This window comes from Marmota flaviventris, chromosome 2 (genome assembly GCF_047511675.1).
Source record: "Marmota flaviventris isolate mMarFla1 chromosome 2, mMarFla1.hap1, whole genome shotgun sequence".
In the NCBI taxonomy this organism is placed as follows: Eukaryota; Metazoa; Chordata; class Mammalia; order Rodentia; family Sciuridae; genus Marmota; species Marmota flaviventris.
In genome coordinates this window covers 17,308-32,637 of record NC_092499.1, presented here as the reverse complement: position 1 = coordinate 32,637, position 15,330 = coordinate 17,308, and positions in this window count along the sequence as shown.

Genomic DNA, 15,330 nt, shown 5'->3' with positions numbered 1-15,330 from the left:
TTTCCTTTTGCTGATCCTGTGTAGCTCTCAACCTTCTCCTCTGTTCTGAGGTTTAATACTATTACTAATATAATAACTTCCCTGTAACCTCTAATAATAATATATCCAAACTATAGAATCCAAAACTAAAATAATAGCTGGCCTGTAGTTTTTTAATACAAAATTAATATCCATGCTATAGCATCTCAAGCTAATATAATATCTACTCTGTGGCCACTAATGTAGTTCCCATATGATTATCTCTAAAACTGATATAATAGCTGCCCTGAATCCTTTAATACCAATATGACACCTTATTATAGCATCTTAAATTGATATAATAGCTACTCTGTGGCCTTTAATATGATATCCATATAATATCATATCCATAATATATAGCATTCAAAATGGATATAATATCAGCCCTATGGCCTTTAGCCTTAAATTTAATAAAATCTCTATACTATGTCATCTAAAAGTAATATAATAGCTGCCCTGTGGACTTTGATACTATTATGATATCCATACTATAGCATCTAAAGTTAACAAAATGCCTATAGTTCTGGCACTTAATAGTAATATGATACCCAAACTATAGTATCTAAAATGAGTATAATAGCCTAATACTAATAAGATATATATATATATATATATATATATATATATATATATATATATATATATATGGCATATAGAACTAATATAATAACTAAAGTTTTGGCTTTAATACATTTTTTTGGTAATAAGAATTGAAACTAGGGGCATTTAACCCCATCCCCAGCCCTTTTTAATTTTTTTAAATTTATTTTGACACAGGGTCTTGATAAATTACTTGGGGACTCACTAAGTGGCTGAGGCTGGACTTGAACTTGTAATCCTCCTGCCTCAGCTTCCTAACTCATTGGAATTACAGGCATGTGCCACTGCCTGGCTGGGCTTTAATACTAATATGGTGTGCATACTACAGCATCTATACTAAGTACTATAGGAGCTGCCTGTGACACTATTATTAATATTATAACTATACTGTGACCTCTAAAGGTAATATTATAGCTCTCCTGTGGCCTTTCATATTTTTAAGAGAGAATTTTAATATTTATTTTTTAGTTTTTGGCAGACACAACATCTTGGTTTATATGTGGTGCTGAGGATCGAACCCGGGCCGCATGCATGCCAGGTGAGTGCGCTACCACTTGAGCCACATCCCCAGCCCTGGTCTTTCATATTAATACAATATCCACATATAGCATCTAATATACTAGCTGCCCTATGGCCTTTAATAATATCAACACTGTGTCTCCTAAAACTGAAGTGATAGTTTTAATACTGTGGCCTCTTAATACTATATAAAATCCATACTACAACATCTAAAATGAATAAAATACCTGCACTGTGACCTTCAATTCTTTTATGATATCCACACTATAGCATTTAAAACTAATAAAAAAGCAGTCCTATGGCCTATAGTTCTGATGTAGTATCCATACTTTATCATTGTAAATAATATAACAGTTGCACTATTGTCTTTAATACCAACATCATATCCATAGTATAAACTCTAATACTTAGCTTCCCTGTGACCTTTAATACTAAATAATATCTATACTATAACATATGAAAGAAATATAATGCATGACCTGTGGTTTTTAATATTGATGTAATATCCATCTTATTGCATCTTAAGCTAATATAATAACTGCCCTATGGTTTTAATATTATTATAGAACAGTACATGTAAAATTAATATACTAGCTTCCCTTTGGCCTTTAATGTGAATATAATATCCATGCTCTAGCTTTCAAAACTATTAAAATAGCTGCACTGTAGCCTTTTATAATGAAATGATATCCATTAATTAATAAAATAAAATAATGGCATTTCAAGTTAATATAATAATATAATACTAATGCAATATTCATACTATTACATCTAAAAGTGATATAATTCCTGCTCCATGGTCTTCAATACTGATATGATATCCATACAAGAGCATCAAAAACTGATAAAGTGGCTGCCCTGTGTCCTTTAAGACTAATATAGCATTTAAAATTGATATGACAGCTGCTCCGAGGCCTCTGATTTAATATGATATTCATAATATAGCATCTAAAACTGATATAGGGCTAGGTGTAGTGACACACACCTGTAATCCCAGTGGCTCAGGAGGCTGAGACAGGAGGATCATGAGTTTAAAGCCAGTCTCAGCAAAAGTGAGGTGCTAAGCAACTCAGTGAGACTCTGTCTCTAACTAAAATATAAAATAGGGCTGGGAATGTAGCTCAGTGGTCAAGTTCTCCTGAGTTCAATCTCTGATACCAAAAAATAAAAATAAAACTGATATAGTATTTGCCCTGTGGCCTTCATAGCTAATATGATATCTATATTGCAGCACGTAAAAGTAACATAATAGCTGCCCTGTTGTGTTTAACACTATTATTATGTCCATCCTATAGTATCAAAAACTGATATGGCTGCTCTATGGCCTTTTGTATTATATGTTAAACATAATATTGCATTGAAAACTGATATAATAGCTGCTCTGTGGCTTTTGGTTCTAATGTGATATCCATATATAGCATCCATATATAGCATCTAAAACTGGCCTAAGAGCTATCCTGTGGCCTTTAATACTAATATAGTATCCATACCATAGCATCTGAAAATAATAAAATAACTACATGATGGTGTTTAATGCTAGTACGATATTCATAGTATAGAATATATCACTAATACAATAACTGCCCAGTAATCTTTAGTACCATTATGATACCCAACTATAGCTTCTAAAACTGATATAATAGCTGCCCAGTCATTTTTTATTTTGGTATTGGCAATCTAAACCAAAGTAATTCTGAGCTACATCCCCAGCCACCACCACCACCCCCATTTTAAATTTTTTTTTTTAGTTGTATATAGACTCAGTGCCTTTATTTGTTTTTATGTGGTGCTAGGATTGAACTCAGTGCCTTACACTTGCAAGGCAAGTCTCTGCCACTGAGCAGCCCCACCCCACCCCCTTTTTAAAAACAAAAATTGGGACAGGTTCTCACTGAGTTTCTTAGGGCCTCCTCAGTTACTGAGGCTGGTCTTGAACTTGTGATCAGTATTATATTTGAAACTAATATAATAGCTACCGTCTGGTGGTTATATTAATATATTATTGATACTATATATTCTAAAACTAATAAAATAAAACTAATAAACTATGGCTTTTCATACCAATTAATATCCATATTATATAATCTAAAACTAATATAATAGCTTCTATGTGGCCTTTTATATTAATATAATATTCATAATCTATAATATTTATACTATAGTATCTGATAATAATATAATAGCTTTCTTCTCACATTTATAATTTATATGATATAGATTTTAAAATTAATGTAATGGGTGCTCTGTGACTTTTAATTTTAATACAATATCCATACTATGACATCTAAACTAATATAAGAGCTGCCCAGTGCATGGAGATGTGAGGAGAAAGGTGAAACTCCAGGGGCAAAGTCCCCAATAAGAGATGCCAGCAACATGGAACTTATGCCAAAGAAACTGCATGAGTCCAGCAGAGACCAGCCCCGAGAGAGGCCATGAGGCTGCACCCAGCAAGGTCGCTGGAGCTGAGCAGCACCAGCCCTGTGGATAAAGCAGAGGATGCCATGTGCCCCAGGTGCTGGACACGGAGCTACAAAATCTGCTTGTCCAGATGGACTTTGGTCTCACTTTGTTCCCATCCCTTTATGCTATGCCTCATTTTTAACTTCAAATTGGAGGTGTTGACTCTGCACCTTTATATATCAGACACCTGTAACTTGGTTTTGAACTTTACTCCCACAATGAGGAGTTTGCCTTGAGCCTCAGAGGAGATTTTTACCTGGACTTTGGGTGACCCTGGGGCTGTTAAGACAGTACTGACTCTTGAAAGTGGACTCAGTGCATTTTGAAATGTGAGATGGGCATGAATATATATGTATATATGTATATATGTGTATATATATATGTGTGTGTGTGTGTGTATATATATATATATATATATATATATATGTAATTTCCTGGTCAATTTTCATATTTATTTATTGTCCATATTATAGCATCTAAAACAGATAAATAGATGCTTTGTGGCATTTAATATGAACATTACATCCATACTATTGCACTTTAAACTAATATAATATCTGCTTTATGGCTAATAACTAATATGATATTCCTATAATATTATCTAAAATTAATATATTAACTGCATTGTTGACTTTAATACTAATGTGATATTCATACTCAAGCAACTAAAAGTGGTATAATTTTTACCTTTGGCCTTTAATACTAATATGGTATCTATACTAGAACATGTAAAATTGATCAAATGGCTGTAATACCAGTAACGAGTTCTGCTTCTTAACATGTTGACATATAACATTAGAGAAGCACACCAAAGCAAGCATATAAAACAGGACTTATTTAAAAAGGGGTAACAGACTTCTCCTTGGAGGGAGGAAGGAGCCATAGCTGGTATCCTGGAATCCCAAGAGCCTTTTTTTTTTTTTTTTATTTGTTTTAATTAGTTACACATGACAATACAATGATCTTGACATATCATACATTTGAATCAGATGGGGTATAATTTCTCATTTTTCTGATTACAGGTTGCAGAATCCCATTGGTCATGCAGTCAAATATATACATACAGCAATAATAATGTCTATTTTATTCTGCTATCCTTCCTTTCCCCCTCCCCCTCCCTTCCCCCGCCATCACTTCTCTCTACCCAATCTAATGTGACACACTTCTTTTCTTTTTCCTCACCTGTAATGATGAGGATCTCCTTCCATCTTCCATGCAATTCCCCTTCTCCCTCCCTTTCCCTCCCACCTCTCTATCACCAAGAGCCTTTTTATATGTCTTAGGCTTCTTTTGTTCTTTTGCTGTTTTCCCTTTATCTCTTTCCTTCTTGCATACATGACTAGGCCCAGGAGATGCTCAGTGGGATGGCCAAAAGATGAGAAGCAGATAGGGTGGAGGGGCCAAAATGGAGCATTTGGGCAGGAAGGGGGCCCAGGGTGAATTAACTAGCAACTTTTACAACCCCCTCTAGGGAGGGAAAATTCCTGGCCAGGTTACCTTAGCAACAGGTTGGAGCAGGGGCAGATTATCTTGATAAGGGTGGAGGAAGGGCTCTGAGGGCATTAGCATTGCAATCCCTCTCCAACATCCTGGACTAACTGTAATTGGCCTCTGATCTGACTGATCTGACTCAATCTACCTATCTTTTGACTGCCTGACTAATTTTGTGTTCAGCTGCACTTTGACCTTTGATATGAATATGATAGCCATACTATAGTATTCAAAGCTAATATAATAATTGTACTGTGACATTTATAATTAATATCATTATTATAGATTTAAAACCAATATAATAGGTTTCCTGTGGCACTCCCAGATGGAGGCTTGAGCCCCAGGTCAGCCCTTCCTGGTCACAGCACTGCCCAGCCCTGCCCACAGGACAAGCTGCACTCTGCCACCATGACCACAGGGACCCCAGGACAGAGACTCCTGGCAGCTGGCAAGCAGAGCCCTCTGCACCTGCAGGCCACCTGTGTGGGGACCTCCAGAGAGCTCTGTGCTGAGCCCTCTGGAGTCCGGGACTCAAAGTTCTACATCACTCTTAGCATGTGTATGTGGGAGGGCAGCATGGAGCCCCCTGTGGAGGGACAGTGTGCAGGGGCCTCACAGGGTTATGCATGGAGTTCCCATTCCACCAGCACCTCCAACCTAGGTAGGTCCCTGAAGACCCAGAAACAAACCCTGGAATGAAAACTTGTGTGTGAATATTCACAGCAGCACCATGCACAAGGGTCAGAAGGGAGAAGTGACCCAAGTGTCCACTGAGGAGGAATGGGGGAACAGTACGAGTCCATCCACATGATGGAATATTACTCAGCCCTGAAAAGGACTGCATCTCTGACACGTGCTGCAAGTGGGACAGACCTTGAGACATGTGGCTCGGTGGCAGAAGCCGACACAGAGGGTCACACAGTGTGGACTCCGTGGGCAGGACCTATCCACAGCAGGCCATCCAGACACAGGCAGTGGGCAGGTGCCTTTCAGGGGTAAATGGGCTGTTTGGAAGTAGAGGCGCTGGGTGCCCAGTGCTGTGAAGGCACCTGATGTCCAGCTCTATCCCTGGCTGATGGACTTGTGCACGTCCAGCACAGCTACAGCCCATGCTCAGGTTCCTGCTCTCAGTGACCCAGCACCAAGTGGAGGCAGAGAGGCCAACCTCAGAGATACCAGTGTCGGCCACATGTTCTGGGGACTGCAGGTGACTTGTGGGGACCTTGGAGAACACACGAGGGCATTACAAGCCGAAGCTGGATGACCCTGGACAGAATGTGGGGCAGTCCCTGGGGGGCAGCAGCTGCAGAGATGACGTTGAGGTGGCCACATTTATTGTCAGCTGTGCACAGTGGTCAGGCAGGGAGCGCCCTGCCAGAGCTGAGCCTGGCCCGACCCCAGGGACCGAGGCCTGGCTTAAGCTGCGCTGGAAGGTGGGGTCCCTCAGCCAGCGAAGGGGCGGGATTCGAGGCCCCTCACCCCCAGGCCCGTGACCTGCGGGAGGAGAGGGTGGAGATGAGTCCCTGGGCACGGCTGAGTCTCCCGGCAGCCACAGCCACGGCAGCACCAGCCACGCCAGCTTCCTAAACCTCCCGTAAACGTCTCTGTGCACAGCAGGGCACGTGGGGCCTCGGGAGGGCTGTTTTCCAGGTGGACAGATGTCCCCATGGATGCTGCCAAGCCCGCTCCAGTCCCCGAGGTCAAGATGCATTACACCTGGCTGAGAAGACGTGGCCGGGAGCCAAGCTGACCCTGGCAGGGAGACCCCACTGACCTTGAAGACATGTCCTGCCTGTGGCTCCCGCAACAGCTGCTCTGGACTCAGGCTGTCCACTGCAGAGGTCACGCACAGTTGGAGTAGTCAGGCCCCCCTGCCCCAGAAGCAGCAGGACGTCACCCTGGACACTGGCATCTCCAGGGTGCACAGCCGAGTCCCTGTGAGTAAAGTTGTTATGTCCCTGAAGCCCAGCTACCCGCCTGCCGCAGGACCGCAGGTGGCCTGACTGTGCCCACTCCCCAGTGGGGCCCTGGGCCTGCTGGTTCTCCCTGGCACCTGCAGCACTTGATCCCCAACTCTGCCCTGCCTCGTGGACTGCAGGGGTCAGCAGGGCCACCTGGAGCCCAGGAGTGGAGAGGCAGGAGGAGCCTCCCTGGAGCCTGTGGAGGGAGCTGGACACCATGGTAAGAGGTGGGTCCTGTCCACATTTGCACCCCAGAACCTGTGAGTGGGACCTGGTGTGGGAACAGGGTCTCTGCAGAGGTCATTAGTGAAGGGTCCTGAGATGGGCTCCTCCTGGGTCAGGGGGCCCTCATGCAATGGCTGTGTCCTCCCAAGAGACAGAGGGGGGGACACAGACCCAGAGGAGGAGCCCCGTGGAGACGGAGGCAGAGACTGCAGTGAGGGGCCACCAGCCCAGGGCCACCTGGAGCCCAGGAGCTGGAGATGCAGGAGGAGCACCCTGGAGCCTGTGCAGGGAGCTCAGCTGGGGACCAGGTCCAGCCTCCACCCTCCAGGGTGGGAGAGGACAAGGTCCTGTGGTTTTCAACCGCTGGTTTGCTCCTCCATCACCAAACCCCACAGCCCAGGGCCTGAGCCTCCCTCCTCCTGTGCCCAGCACTCCATGTCCCTCAAGAGCCCGGGCTGGGCCTCAAGGTCCCGCAGGAGCACTTTCCTCTCCCACGAGTGACTGGCTGACTTGTTCCCCAGGCTGAGGCCTCAACCTCCACCTGAGCCTCTCCTGAGTGACTGGGTCCTGCAGCTGCCCCCGTCACAGCCCTGAGTGTGTCACGGTCACCTTCCACGAGCACCTGTTCATCAGACTGCCCGGTGTGTCCAGTGCCGGCAGGACCAGGACAGCCCCGCCCACCTGACCTATGTGTCCAGCGCGGGCAGGACCAGAACAGTCCTGCTCACCTGTCCTGTGTGTCCAGCGTGGGAAGGACCAGGACAGCCCCGCTCACCTGCCCTGTGTGTCACCATGGGATGGACCCAGTCCCTGCCTCAAGGCAGACAGAGACGCCGATGCTTGGAAGACTGCGCCTCCTGCTGGCCACCGTCAGCCCTACACCCTGCACTGCTCACCTGCCCTGTGTGTGAGCAATGGCAGGACCAGGACAGCCCCGCCCACCTGCCCCTGTGTGTTCAGCGCTGCAGGATCAGGACAGCCCCGCCCACCTGCCCCTGTGTGTCCAGCGCCGCAGGACCAGGACATCCCTGCTCACCTGCCCTGTGTGTCACCATGGGATGGATCCAGTCCCTGCCTCAAGGCAGACAGAGGCGCTGATGCTCAGAAGACTGCCTGCGCCTCCTGCTGGCCTCCGTCAGCCCTACACCCTCGGGGCTCAAAGCACCTCCTGCCTCTGGTCCACATCTCTGTGGTTGGGGTCCTGAAGGGCAGGCCGTCATCTGCAGGGTCCTGGGAAGCTCCTTCCTTCATCTCCACCACCCCCTCAGGATCCCAGGCCCTAGCCTTGGGTCCTCATCACTCCAGTTTGTCTCCCTGTCCCCTCTGTCCCTTCTCCATCTGCCCCTCTTCTCAGCACCCTGCTGACTCCTTGGGCCCCAAGACCCTCCAGGTCATCTCCCTCTCCGCATCCCTACCTCGTCAGGTGGCAGAGGGCCTTTGGCATTCCCAGGGCCGGCAGTGGATGTGGACACTGACATTAGCGGGCCACAGAACTCATGCCCTGCGCAGCAAGGACCTCCCTAACCAGAAGAGAGTCTTTGGGAGACCCTGCCCCAAAGACATGACCCCCACAGTCCCAGGAGAGCTTCTGGCGGAAAGAGGGGGCTCTCATATGTAGTGACTTGGAACCCTGTATCCTGTAGACCTGGGGTGACCTTGGCAGCTGTGGGGTGGGGGTGCCCAATGGAAGGTCATCTGCGTGTAGAGGGATTCGGGGCACCCACCCACCCATCCCTGCTCACAGGCCACTGTACCCCTCCCTGCCTCTTCCTGCTCACACCCCCCTGTACCCTCCCTCCCTCTCCCTGCTCACAGGCCCCCTATACCCCTCCTTCCCTGTCCCTGCTCACACCCCCCTGTACCCTTCCCTCCCTCTCCCTGCTCACAGGCCCCTGTACCCCTCCCCCCCTCCCTGCTCACACCCCCTGTTCCCCTCCCTTCCCCTCCCTGCTCACAGCCCCTGTACCCCTCCCTCCCTCTCCCTGCTCACAGGTCCCTGTACCCCTCCCTCCCCCTCCCTGCTCACAGCCCCTGTACCCCTCCCTCCCTCTCCCTGCTCACAGGTCCCTGTACCCCTCCCTCCCCCTCCCTGCTCACAGGCCCCTGTACCCCTCCCTCTCTCTCCCTGATCACAGGCCCTGTACCCCTCCCTCCCTCTCCCTGCTCAGTCCTGCTACACTACTGAGGGTTCCCACCTGCTTCAGAGCTGAACTCTGACCCACCTGAGTCAGTCTGGCCAAGGGGCCTGGGGCTAAGCAGCACAAGATCATCAGGTAGAGGGCAGCCCCCAGGGTGGGCACTGTGTGTTCAGGGCCCTTTGGTGTATTTGGTAATGGCCCCAGGCATCAGCCCTGACTTCACATCAAAACTGAGATTCAGAAGCAGTGAGGCCCCCTCAGCAGTGAGGGGAGGGTCCCCATGGCCCTCTGCTCAGCGGGGCTTGTGCAGCACCCGAGGTGGGATGCCCACATGTGGCAACGGGCAGGACCCCAAAGACACCAGCTCTTCCACGGTCTTTTGTCCAGACCGTGTCACACAGCTCCTGGTGACCGCTGCAGCAGGGTCCATCTGCTTCATGAGACCCACAAAGCAGAGGGCCTGCTGGAGCCAGTGACCACCAACCTGGGGCCTTAAAAGGAAATGCATCTTCCATGTGGCTCCTCCTCTGAGGTTGTCCCCTCTTCTGTTTTAAGGACATGGCCATTGCATGAGGGCCACCTGACCCAGGGGAGCCCATCTCAGGGCCCTTCACGAACGACCTCTGCAGAGACCCTGTTTCCACACCAGGTCCCACTCACAGGTTCTGAGGTCAAAATGTGGACAGGACCCACCTCTTACAATGGTGTCCAGCCCCCTCCACAGGCTCCAGGGGGCTCCTCCTGCCTCTCCAGCTCCTGGGCTCCAGGTGGCCTTGGCTGCTGGTCCCTCACTCCAGTCTCTTCCTTCATCTCCATGTGGCTCCTCCTCTGTGTCTGTGTCCCCTCTTTCTCTCTTGGGAGCACAGTGGCATTGCATGAGGGCCCCGTGTCCAGGAGGAGCTCATCCCGAGACCCTTCACCTTGAGATCCTTTACCTATTACACCTGCACAGGGGGCAGGCAGCCTGGGGCTATCAGGGGCCCTTCCCAGGGCTGAGGACCTAAGTAGGGCTGAGTGCTTCCCACGTGGGCCGGGAAAATGGGAATTGGGTCTTAGCTGGGTTTGTGGGCCAGGTACCTTTGTTGCTAGGGCAAGTCTAAGTTTTGAATGGAGAGTCCCACAGACAGGGCTGGAGGCGGGGGTCTCCTCCACCGGGCGGCCTTGAAGACAGGTGCCCTCCAAGGGAAGTGCCTCGTCTACTGTCTGGGGTGTGCACACACGCACTCCTCATGGTCACTCTCATGGGAAGCCAAGGTCACTGAGGAGGATAAGGGGTCCGGTGTGTATACAGCAGGAGGACATTGTGTCCTGAGTGTAGGCTGGAGGAGGACACTGTGTCCCCAGTGTAGACTGGAGGAGGACACTGTGTCCCCAGTGTAGGCTGGAGGAGGGCACTGTGTCTCCAGTGTAGGCTGGAGGAGGACACTGTGTTCCGAGTGTAGGCTGGAGGAGGACACTGTATCTGTCTCCCGAGTGTAGACTAGAGGAGGACACTGTGTCCAGAGTGTAGACTGGAGGACACTGTGTCCCGAGTGTAGACGGGAGGAGGACCCTGTGTCCACAGTGTAGACTGGAGGAGGACGCTGTGTCCCAATTGCAGACTGGGGGAGGACGCAGTGTCCTGGGTACATTCACGACCCCATCCCTGCCAGGACTCTTCAGGCTCTGTGCCCTGGACTCCATCAGGTCTCTGAGGGGTGTCGGGCTGGGTACTTCTGCAGGGAGGCTCCCTGAGGGACACAGGCTCCCACGTGTCCTCTTCCCACTCTGACCACAGAAGTGGAAGTGGTATTCCTCTGGCTGTTCTCAGGCTACACCTGACCTGGGCCGACCCTCTGAAGTCCTGGCTGAAGGCATGGACCCACGCCCTCGGCCTCCACCACGCCCTACTGCCCCGCCCCAGGACCTCCCCCAAGCTCTAGCTGGCTCTGGGATCTGCCCTGCCGGCCGCACCTGACTCCGCTTCCCGCCCGGCCAGTCCGGACCCCAGCGTCCTCCAGGGCCTCCCTCCTCCAAGCCTGCGCCGCCCCCACTCCCCGCCGGACCCAGATCACCTCCCGCCATCGTGCTCCCTTCCCTGCCTGCCTACCGCCCCCGGCCGTCACCGCCTCTGGCCCTCCCGGTGCCCTCTGCGTGGCCCCCTGCGGCCCGCTCAGGACCTGGACACTCTGCGCAGCCCCTGAACCCGTTCTTTGGCCCTCGACTACTCCCTGCCAATATCGGCTCTTTGGTCCCCCTTTTCCGCTCTGCTGTCGACCCTCGGCCCTTTCTGTACACACTCGGCCCTTCCGAGGTCACTCGGCTCCCTTCAGCTCTCTTCATCAAGACTCGGCACTTCAGCCGCCCTCGGCTCTTCTGGTTGTCCCTCGGGTTTCTCCCAACACACTCGGCCCTTCCGAGGACACTCGGCTTTTTTCGTCAAGTCTCGGCACTTCAGCCGCCCTCGGCTCTTCTGGTTGTCCCTCGGGTTTCTCCAAACACACTTGGCCCTCGGCTCTTTTCATCAAGTCTCGGCACTACAGCCGCCCTCGGCTCTTCTCGTTGTCTCTCGGGTTTCTCCGTTCACACTGGGCCCTTCCAGGCCGCTGGGCTCTCTTCAGTGCTGTACCCTTCGGCCACCTCGGCTCTTCCTGTGCTTCCTGGACAGCCCCAACTCCCGCTCTTGGTGTCCATCCTCTGTCCACCTGGTGTGCATTTCAGACCCCGGGATCCCCAGCTTTTCACTGCTCCTTTTGTTCTGGGCCTCAGCTGAAATCGCACCTTCTGGATCAGTCTCCTCTGATCACATGGCTGTCTGTCTCTGCTTGCCTGCCTCACTTAGGTGCAGGAAGCCCTGCAGCCATCCAGCAGGTCCTTGTGAACCCAAATGTAGCCAGAGCCACCCTTGATACTGGTCACCAGATATGGGATCTCATGCCTCAACCTCCCCCTCCTGGGTGATGTCCCACAACCCCGTATCTGACCACCTTCCTCCCCCTCCCCGGATGATGTCCCATCACCCTGTATCTGACCACCTTTCTCCCCCTCCCCTGGTGATGTCCTGTTGTGAAACTGATGTGGCTCCATTTTTGAGAAACCAGCCTCTACCTCAGAGCAAAGCCTGTGCAAGACTTGTCCTTGGAATAACCCACTGAGCACTCCTAAGCACACACCCACCCTGCTGAGTTGTTTGTCTGTAAATAACAGGAGAGATCTGCGGCGCCAGGTGTCCTTGACTCAGTTAGGCTAGATGAGGACCCATAGCAACCCCCTAGCAACCACCAATCAGCATAAGACAGTGAAAATACCTGGGATGCCAGATGACCCCCTAGTAGTTTATGGTGGTTGATAACATGTTGGGAAACCATGTAGTTTAGCACGTTCACCCCTTGTGGCTTAAACCAATCAGTTCAAAGGAATCCCCCTCTTGTACTAACCAATCACCTACCCAACTTGTTGCTGCCAGTGAACGTGCTAAGACCTGGTGACAGCAGTGGGAACAGGTTTTATCCAGTATCAGCTGAGAGTAGAGAAAGGGCTGAGGTTTACCAGGAACCTAGGGGTGGGCACCTCTGAGCATGAGCAGGGTCCTGGGGGGCGTGGCCATCGGGCACGTGGCTATCCGGGCACTTGGCCATGGGGGCGTGGTCATCAGGGGTGGGGCCTCGCCACCATCTTTGACGCCAGTCCTCCTCCTTCAGGGAGAGAGGTGAGCTTTCTCCTCAGGACCCACAGGGCAGAGCCTGGCTCCTGGAAACTGGGTCGCCCCTCAGGGAGTGGATGAGACCTCTTTTCCTCACAGCTACGTCAGGTGGATGCCTGGTAAGGGGACACTGGGGGTCATGTCTCTAGGGATGCCTGGAGCTCCTTTCTCCTCAGAGCTGCCTCAGGTGGGCGCCTGGTTTGGGGGCACTGTGGTCCTAGGGTCGCCCATAGCTCCCTTGTCCTCAGAGCTACGTCAGGGAGCCACCTGGGTTGGGGACAGGGTGGGTCATGTCTCCAGGGACCCCCGTAGCTCCCTTTTCCTCAGAGCTACCTCAGGGAGCCACCTGACTCGGCGTCACTGTGGGTCACTGTTAGACCAGGACACAAAGAAAAGGCCAGTGACTCCAATTAAAATCAAATTAATGCAAGCTGATCATTTCCACCATCCGGGCTGCTTCTCCCACCCAAAACTGCGGGAAAAGACAGCCCCAGCTCCCTCGCAGCGCAGCTCCATAGCCCAGAAAGTTCCACAAAGGGGGTTACAGATAACAACACTCGGGCAGCAGAGCACAAAGGTAGTTCACATTGTGCTGGCCCCGACATCAGAATTTATGAAGGTCATTAGAGCCTCAGAGAGGGGCGTGATCTGGCCAGGGAAGGCCAGGGTTTATGGGGGTCACTACAGTTTCAGAGAGGGCTGCTGTCTGGTCAGGCAGGGTGGGGGTTCAAGGCGCGGGCAGCCATTCCAAACAGGTTCAGAATTCGCACTGATTTATAGTGAAGCTGAAATTAGCTTTTCATGGCTTTGTGGCAAGATGGCTCCCAATTTTAACAGGGAATCAGGCTGGGTATAATGTCATGTCTCTAGGGACCCCTGGAGCTCCCTTATTTTCAGAACTGCCTGAGGGTGATGCCTGGCTTGGGGGCACTGTTGGTCATGTCTCTAGGGATGCCTGGAGCTCTCTTGTTCTGAGTTTCCTGAGGGAGATGCTCTAGAAGCTTCTGGAATGACCCGCAGCAGGTGTGGGAAATGTGGTATTGGTGAGGAGAGAGCCCCACCTTGGGACTGAGAGCTGAGGAGAGCCTGGCTGTGGGCCCTGCTCCTTCACTATTTCATTCAGGCTGGCTCTGCAGCAGGCCTTAGGTTGTGACCCTCATCGTCTTTTTGAAAATAATTTACATTAGGTATATATTGTCATAATTTGAAGTAAAATTTAGCTGTAGTTGGACCTAATACCTTTATTTAATTTGTTTATTTTTATGTGGTGCTGAGGATTGAACCCAGTGCCTTGCACGTGCTTGGGAGTGCTCTACCACGGAGCCCCAGCCCCAGCCCCAGCCTCTCATCATCTCCATACAGTTACCCCAGGTTTTTGCTGGAGAGCCTGGGTGGGATGAAGGGGGAATGGTGAATGAGGGTTCTAAGCCCAGGAGAGACTCCATTACTTGTGTTCCTTATTGCTTATTTTTTAAGATATTATTTTAGCTGTCCATGGATTGTGTTTTATTTATTGATACTGAGAATCAAACCCAGTGCTTCACACATCCCAGGCAAGTGCTCTGCCACTAAGACACAACCCCAGCCCTCCTTATTGTTTGAATGGTTCTTTTTTTGCAGTGTCAAAGTAGTAGAAAAGAATACGGAAATATGGAAAAGCACATGTGTTAACATCCCACTACTTTATTTCAGTTTAGTATGTTATTTGTAACAAATTTATTTATTAAAAATGTATTTCAGGGCTGGGGCTGAAGCCTCATGGTAGAGTGCTTGCCTAGCATGTGTGAGGCCCTGGGTTTGATCCTTAGCACCACATGTAAATAAATAAGATACAGGTGTTTGTTTTATCTACACCTAAAAATATTAAGAAAGTTTATTCCATGTACTAAACTCATGAACCACATTTCATGGAACTAAACTCATGAAACTAAACTCATAAATCACATTCTTATTTGGTTGAGAAAATTCCAGTTTAATTGTCAGTATATGTGCATTTTCCCTCTTTAGAAAATTTCTGTAAATATTTTTTTTAGTTGTAGTTAGACACAATACCTTTATTTATTTATTTTTATGTGGTGCTGAGGATCAAACCCAGGGCATCACATGTGCTCGGTGAGTGCTCTACCACTGAGCCACAACCCCAGCCCTGGTGCATTTTACTTATCCATAAGAGTGGGGTCCATTTTGATGTATGCAGACATGCATGGAGTATAATTTGTTCAGTTTCACCCCA